General features: G+C 40.4%; 2 pseudogenes; both read left to right on the top strand.

The window, feature by feature from the left end:
• The first annotated feature begins 623 nt into the window (after positions 1–623).
• Positions 624–1,782, top strand: LOC114204743 (annexin A11 pseudogene; annotated as a pseudogene).
• A 1,342-nt stretch (positions 1,783–3,124) lies between these two features.
• LOC114204744 (phosphatidylethanolamine-binding protein 1-like) overlaps positions 3,125–7,303 on the top strand; it is a 56,496-nt pseudogene continuing 52,317 nt past the window's right edge.

The following is a 7,303-nucleotide window of genomic DNA, read 5'->3' as shown; positions in this document are numbered from 1 at the left end:
GAAGCCTATAGGATATACACTCCAGAAGAATGGAGGCTATTCTGTGCCCAGGCCCAACTGAGCAGCCTGCCAGAGTTCAGACTTGCCTTTCCTTCACTATGGGACCGACCCCATGGCCAAATTATGATTAAGTCCTTGTTCACTCCAAGCCTTACAGTCAACGCCTGGTGTCAGACAGAAAATAACTCACCCTGGCACATCCCTGGGTCCTCCATCCACATGCAGCAAGCATCTATAGCGCAACTGTTAGGTATGATTAATGCCTCCCACCAAGCGCTTAACCACTCAACTCTACCCCTAGTGCTGGATCTGTATGAAGGCCGGTCCCATCCAATACCTAGGTGTCATCCTCAACCAGTCCACCGTGTCACCTCCCACCTCAGCACCGGGGACCTCAGATTATCCCTTTCCGGCTCTGGTACCGCTGTATGGCAACTCTTCCTCTCCCATCACAGGCCATAGTTGGGTCTGTGTGCCTAACAACACTTTTCTGGCTTGTGATCAGCATCACCCCACGCGATCAATCATGCACACTTGTCAGTCTCTTACCCGATCTTTCAGTCCTCCCCGGGAGCGATGCCCCACACATATGGAGACCTCCTAGCCACCCCCAATGCTTCCCCATGGCCATCCCTCTTATTGTGAGCCTGCTGGGTGCATCTGGTGTTGCCCTCGGTGCCACTGGAGTCGGGATGTCTCAGGTTCAGTACCAGGGGTTAAATCAACAACTCACGGCAGATTTTTCCCCCTCACTCAGTTGGCCCTGGCCCTGCAGTGCCAACTCGATTCACTGGCCTCAGTGGTCCTCCAAAACAGTCACGGGCTTGACCACCAATGTGTCTGGAACATTCAGAGGAGCCAACGTGCCAAACCTGTACCCTGAGATCCTCCGGTCCACCCTGGGGATTTTGGGCAGCCTCCTTCTATCCAGCAGCCCATTCCTCTATATGGAATGTACCTGCACCTTGGAGGCAACCCATACCCAGGGTTTCCAGTGTCAGGGCAGCCTATGTTATCACTTGGGCAGCAGGCCCCGGGGTCCTACCCTGGGTAGCAGTCAATGCCACCTCCTCGGCAGCAGCAACAGCTGGTACCAAACTTCATAGAATACCTGGGATCCGAGACTATCACCCCAGCTGTGCCTCCAGCACAGTCTGAAAACAAGGCACCATAACATATGTTCCTGCTTTTGACCCCCTGAGGGAAGGCAAGGTCCTGTGGAAGGCTCAGAAAGTCTTTAGGACTGAGGAGCAGGCCTTCATCAGCTGCCTGGAGAGTTGCTCCAATAAGGGGTATCAGCATATCCTCCAAGTCCTTCAAGATGGTTCCAGGATTTGATCAAAGATCTGAAATCTGAACTGTCAAGAAACTTCGAGAAGATGTCTTGGCTCTGATGAAGACCTCATCCTCTCTGCTGCTTGGGAGATGAGGGATGCCATCAAGAAGGCCTGCACCGATGAAGCCTGCCTGATTGAAACACTCACCTCCCACAGCAATGAGCACATCCAGGAATCAAGCAGAGCCCACTAAAGCAGAATTCTAAAAGACCCTGGAGGAGGCTATTCAAGACGACAAGTCAGAACACCTCCAGAAACTTCTCATCACTCTCTCTCAGGAAAACCAAGTGAAAGCACAAGAGTGGACTTGCCACTCATCCAGAGACATGTGGAGGAGCTAACTGTGGCTGGGGAAGACTGCCCAGGAATATGGGAGTCCAAGTTCAAGGCCGTTCTGTACTTGCAGAGCCAGGCCCAGCAGGTGGCAGTTTTCAGTGAGTATTAGAGAAGATAGGGGGAAACACTGAGAAGAACATCTGCCGGGAAATGTCTAGGGACCCAGGGCAGGCAATGCTGGTAGTAGTGAAATGTTTCAAGAATACCCCAGCCTTTTGTGCCAAAAGATTCAACAAGGCCATGAGGGGAGCAGGAACAAAGGATTGACCAGGGTATTACTGGAAGATTCTTCTGAAGATCTGTGGTGTCAATGACTAAGCAATGACTAGTGACTCACTTCTGCTCACCTGCTGGCAATAACCAGACCAGGAAAAGGCCAAAAGAATGTCATTTGATTCTAACAAATCCACAAAATAGCCCCTGAGGTGTCCCCGTGCTGACCATCCATGGAGCCATGGCTCTCTCCTCCTGTTGCCCTTCCTGATCCTCTGTGGTACTGGTCCTGAAGGATGAGCTCTCTCCGGATGCCTTTTCCTCCCCACACCTCACAGCTTCTTGATGCTAAAGTAGATGTTGTGTTTACTGACTCATGCAATCATTCCCCTTTGCTTGTGGCTGAGACACTTGGCTTTATTTTAATCATGTAATTCTATATTTAATGTGGAGGCAATCAATCCCCTTTGCTTGTGGCTGAAATATTTGGCTTTATTTTAGTCAGGTAATTTTATATTTTGTTTGGAGACATGTATTTGTATATATGTCATTCCTAGACAGATGTATACAAGTCTCTTTGCTGCATACGCATTTTGGGTGAGAGAATTTGGGTGTGGGAGAATCGTTTCCTCAAGGAGTAAGAAAAGGGAAGACCTTTAAGGGTAATCTTTGCATCTAGTGAGAATACATCACAAGCTTTGTTATTGCCATAGTCACTCCTTTTTTTAGAAAAGAAAAGAAAAATAAAGAGGTCAGAAAGTCATCTATTCCTTCTTCCATGAAAAACCAGGAGACAGTAATTTGTATAATTTGGAGTGATCCTTAAACATGAATGTTTATAACCAAAAGCTGTTTCTAAATTAAAGTCAGCCCCCTCTGGGGAGGGGGAGAAGGTAAAATATATAACACAGTACATATGAAAATTTGAAATGTTTAAATTTAAAATACTTATATATTTTATATATATATAATATATAAATTTATATATATAAATATATAATAGATATATAAATATATACATGTCAATACTCATGTTTATTTAAAAAAACACATAAAACAAATAGATTCACATCAAACACCTTAGCATGGTGGTCATGGTATGGTAAATAATTAGAAGAGAGGAATAGAAGGTTTGCCATCCCCACTCTTGGGGGGTAGCTCGCTAGTGCCAGGGCCACCTCTCGCTCCCTGAGCTCCAGCTGAAGGAGAAGGGGAATAAGTAAGGAGGTCTCTACACCATGGCTCCTACAAAGCTGCCTGCCCACAAATCCACGGGGGGTAAAGTACTGAGGAAACAACTGGCCAAAAATCCACTTGCGAGAGTGCGCCCTCTATGGGAGGGGTGAAGAAACCTCATCCTGACAGGCTGGTATTGTGGCACTCTGTGAAATTAGACTTTATCAGAAGTCCACTGAACTTCTGCTTCGCAAACCTCCTTTCCAGTGTCTGGTGCAAGAAGTTGCCCAGGAGTTCAAAACAGATCTGTACTTCCAGAATACAGTTATTGGTGCTTTCCAGAAGGCAAGTGAGGCCTATCCGGTGGGCCTTTTGGAAGACGCCAACCTGTGTGCTCTCCATGCCAAACCTGTAACAATTACGCTAGCACAGAGGACGTGTACAGAAGCGTTTAAGAATCCACTCTGATGGAAAACATTTTATTCTTTAAAAACATTTTATTCTGTAAAAAGTTTTCTCTTCTTTTTAGTGGTAGTTCTGAACGTTAGATATTTTTTTTCCATGGGGATCAAAAGGTACCTAAGTATATGATTGCAAGTGAAAAAATAGGGGACAGAAATCAAGTATTGGCAGTTTTTCCATTTTCATTTGTATGTGAATTTTTAATATAAATGTGGGGACATAAAGTATTAATGCAAGTAAAAATGTTTCAGTGAACATGTTTCAGCAGTTCAACCTTATAACGATTATAAATAAACTTGTTAAGTTTTTCTGGGAAAAAAGAAAGGAAGAAAGGGATAGAAATAAAAGGAAACAAAGAGATAAATGAGCAAAACAAGAGAGGTGTTGGGTGAAGGGGGTGAAAATGTACAAACTTTCAGTTATAAGATAAATAAGCTAGGCACCATACTTAAGTAAATTTTTACTATTGTGCATTTTACAAACTTACTTAGTTAGACTTATATGTGATTATTTTTTTCGCTGGGTACAGAATCCCAGTTTTAAAATAATTACGCACTAAGAATGCAATATAAAATCTAGTGCTGCCAAAACAAAATAAAACAAAACAAGAAATATAACACCAATATGAATCTCACTTATTTGTAAATATCTGTTCATGGTAGTTTTCTGACATTAACAATCCTGGAGTTTGTGTTATCTGTTTGATTATTATTTCCCTGTTTTCTCTTCCTGGAATACGCATTATAGGAATGTTATATATAATGGTCTGTGCCTTCATGTATGTTAACTTTTCTTCCTTACATTCCATATCTTCTCATTTATTTCTACATTTGGCAAGGGGATGTTTTCATGGACTTTGCTCTCCAGCCCCTCCACACATTTTTTAAAAATTTTGGCAACCATTTTCAGTTTTCATTTTTAGGAACCCATTCTTGCTCTCGGATGGTTCCTATTGCCTAGCATTATTTTTTTCTTTTTAAATGATACCATATCTTTTCAGATTTCTCTTATTAGCTGGCTTACTGTCATCATCATTATCTTTATCATCAACATCATCACTATTGTCTCAAATCACATTTTAAACATTTTTGCTGTTTCCTGATTTTTTGCTGTTTCATCTAGAGTCATTGATCAGTTTTTCCATCATGATCTTTCTCTTTGGTGTTGTTTGTTTTCATTATATGTTTGGCACTCCTTGCAGTCCACTCATATGTATGAAATTAACTGTTAAGTTGATTCACTGAGGATACTGGTATATATTCTCTCTGCTTTTCTGTTGTTCTCCCTTTTGATTAAGAGCACTGAGGTGTGCCCTGCCTCCCTAGACTATTGCTTTTCAGAAGTGGGGTCTGAGAGCCCCCTCAGTCCATCAACCACCCCCCTTATTTAGGTAAAAAACACTTTTTAAACTTTTTTTTATAGCTACTTGGCATAAAGATGAGGACGTTTAGAGGTCTTAAAAAAAAACACACAAAAAAAGAAAGTGTTTGATTTCACATATTTTACTCAGATCTCTAAATTAGAATTTGTTGTCATGATTTAAGTATCATAAAATGCAACATTGGATTTTGTTAGTAATTTGTTAATAAATACAAAACTGTGTTTGCAAGTTAGGATCTCATTGAATATTTTGTGATCAGCTCTTGCTAACTACCTTATTATCATTTCATAATTTATAGAAGTTAAATGGAACATTTAAACTCAGTGAAAAAAAATAGTACATTTGTGATTAGGTAGAATGTTTACAAATTCCATTGCAAATATATTAATAAACACACCGTATATGCAAATGCTTGTCGAATTGCTTGTTTTTGCTGTTCACTGAGATCCAACATGATCTGTTTTCTTATATGCTCTTTAGTAAGTAGTTCGGATGCAGAGCTAAGGAAGCAAACAGATCATAGATTGCCAGACAGCATCCTCTTCGGCTCAGAACAGGTGTTTTCATTGCTTTTATACTTCTCCTACGGGTGAGTTCTTCCAGCTCCTAAGGAGGTGGTAACGCGCATCACTTTCATCAATACCAGCTTCAATCCAAGGAATGTCGCTCTTAAAATAGCAGTGAACATAAACCATCTGCATTTAAGTACTTGACATTTTGGTAAAATATGACAGCTCTACCAAAAACTCCAACTGTTTGACTTGAATTCCTCTGATCTTCTTTTTTTTCTTTCTATTTTTATGGGGCAAAGGTTCAAAAACAGCACAGTTACTGTTTAATGAAAACAGCAGGCAATGCTTTTCACAAACAGAGAACTGCTCTCCTATTCCCATTTGAGAGACCTGAATTTTAAAATCTCAGTTCCTCCTTGGAAATCATCCTACTTTTTATTCAAATTACAAGCATTCAGGTTACCAACTGTTTGAAGAATTGAAAGAGATTTTCAATTTGAAATAGACATAAGAATCCTTTTTGTTCCAACTGGGAAAAGAAATTCAGCTTCGTACTTATGAATTCTGTGTAATATAGCACCTTGCCAAATAAGACAAAATGCATTCCATAATGCTCTTTGCATTCTTCCTTCTTTCTTTCCCTCCTTTCATCCTTCCTTCCTTCCCTTCCTCCCTCTTTCTCTCTCTCCCTTGATCCTCTTCTCTTTTGCTCCCCTCTATCACCCCCTTTCTTTCCAAAACTATCCAGTCATTTCCATGGGTTATAAGTATTTGATTCTATCATTCACTCTTTACATATTCATTAACTGTATGTATGCACTGAGGGCCTAATGTGTACCTGTGTGCTGTGGACTATGCCTGAAAGCCCTTGCCCTCATGCAGCTGACATTCAAGTAGGAGGAAAGCGTATTAGATTAATCAAAAATTTAAATGGTTTTGTGATGCCTGGGTGGCACAGTTGGTTAAAGCATCTGACTTTTGGTTTCTGCTCAGGTCATGATCTCGGGGTCCTGGGATTGAGCCCCTAGATGGGCTCAGCGGGGACTCTGCTTGTTCCCCTCCTTCTGTTCCTCTCTCCTCCCTCACTCTCTATCTTTCTTAGAGAAGTAAATAAAATCTTTTAAAAAATACAGTTGTGTTTAAACTAAATAAAATATTATAAATAATTTATATTTTTGTTTTGAAACAATGAAATGTCATATATTTCCTAATCATCACTATCTATTTCTTATTTTGAGTCAGAAAAAATATTCCTAATTTTAAATACAACATAGAGTTAAACATATTTAAAAGCTATTATTCAGTTACCCCCACCACAATTTAAGTTCAAGGTATTTTCTAAATGATTTAAGCAGTTTATCTGAATTCAGCAGGAGTAAAGCTTGTAACCTGTTTGGAAATCTGAAAAACATTGGTCTTCTGGCCAAACACCAGACCAATGAGGCTAAACCTGAGAAAATACACACACTAAGTGGTACCGTAATGATTCCATTATGTGCAGCTCCTTGCCTATCTTATCTCTTTCCCTCTCTCTGTGCCTCTGAACAGATGTACATGTATATGTAGAATGAATACATTGTGCCCCCAACAGAATGCCTGAAACAATGTTTCACGTCATTTCATTTCAATGTAAAATAAAATTATTGATATAGAATTGCACGTTCTTTACCCCCTTCGAAGATCTATTGTATTGACACCAAGCTGTAGTTATTCAGTCCCTTTTCATTGATATGCCCCCTTATTCATTGTTGTTATTGTTGCTGTTGTTTTCTGATCCAGACCAATAAAACTAACACCAGTTTTTGGAAAATTTTTATTTTGTTCTTCATTTTAGTTTTAGTAGATTTGGATTTCTGCAAATTATTCTAGCAATTTTTTTTGTTTTG

The sequence above is a fragment of the Eumetopias jubatus genome, unplaced genomic scaffold (assembly GCF_037043125.1).
Source record: "Eumetopias jubatus isolate StellerSeaLion01/CBP00866 unplaced genomic scaffold, mEumJub1_p1.0 scaffold_5, whole genome shotgun sequence".
Taxonomy (NCBI): Eukaryota; Metazoa; Chordata; class Mammalia; order Carnivora; family Otariidae; genus Eumetopias; species Eumetopias jubatus.
This window is presented reverse-complemented; position numbering and strand designations above follow the sequence as displayed.